The sequence below is a fragment of the Sinohyriopsis cumingii genome, chromosome 8 (assembly GCF_028554795.1).
Source record: "Sinohyriopsis cumingii isolate HCF-2022 chromosome 8, ASM2855479v2, whole genome shotgun sequence".
NCBI lineage: Eukaryota > Metazoa > Mollusca > Bivalvia > Unionida > Unionidae > Sinohyriopsis > Sinohyriopsis cumingii.
In genome coordinates this window covers 75,806,604-75,807,481 of record NC_142968.1, presented here as the reverse complement: position 1 = coordinate 75,807,481, position 878 = coordinate 75,806,604, and the positions used below count along the sequence as shown (strand labels likewise).

General features: G+C 40.1%; 1 non-coding gene across 1 annotated transcript; it reads left to right on the top strand.

Moving 5' to 3' along the window:
- Nucleotides 1-263: 263 nt before the first annotated feature.
- LOC149793883 (signal recognition particle RNA) lies at nt 264-561 on the top strand. Its single transcript, XR_016423148.1, has one exon.
- Nucleotides 562-878: the final 317 nt, after the last annotated feature.

Here is an 878-nt window from a genome sequence, read left to right as displayed (position 1 = left end):
CTGAGAACAGATAGTGGTTTTTGTTTGACGACAAGTTGCCTCCCTTAATGGAACATTATGAGTGCGCTCCCTTCGTCAACGAGTGACGCGTACTTCCGCCTTGTCAAATAAGACAGTATAATTTTCCAGGACATTTCGATATTTGTTGTAAATTTTGAGAGTTTCTTCTAAAGCTTGAATTTTGTATCAGTTTCATAAAAGTGTATCATCCAGATTCCACTACATTTTAGAGTTATATATGCTAAGGTTGCAAATTGTTTTCGGCTGGGAGTTGTGGCGTGCTCCTGTAATCCAGCTACTTGGAGGCCGGGGTCGTTGGACGGTTTGAGGGCGGGGGCTCTGCTCCTCGGTGCTCTATGTCGATCGGGTGTCCGCGCTAAGCTCGGCATCAATATGGGTCCCTCGGGGGAGCCTAGGGGGTCCAGGTTGTCTAAGGAGGGACGTACTGGCCCAGGGTGGAAACACAGCAGGCAAAAGTCCCCGTGTCGAGCAGTAGTGGGATCGCGCCTGTGAATAGGCATCGTTGGGTAGCCCGTCCAATATAGTCGGACACGATTCTTTTTCATTTTATTTATTTTGCTATAAAATTATTCATTTTCTTTCCATCTATAGCCATTGAGGTAATTTCTTTTACTTTCTTTTACATACTCGTTCTGATTATAACCCAGTTAATGATATTGTCTTTTATTTTTAGAATTAACTGTACGAAAAGATACATTATAATCATACATAATTTTTATTTTCACGATTCTTTTCTCTTCTAAGCTATTCGGTTTTTCTCTAAAACCTTGTAACCGCTAGCTACATCTTAAAGAGTCGGTATGTGTTCTACCAATAATAATAATAATAATAATAATAATAATAATTGTCATTATCAT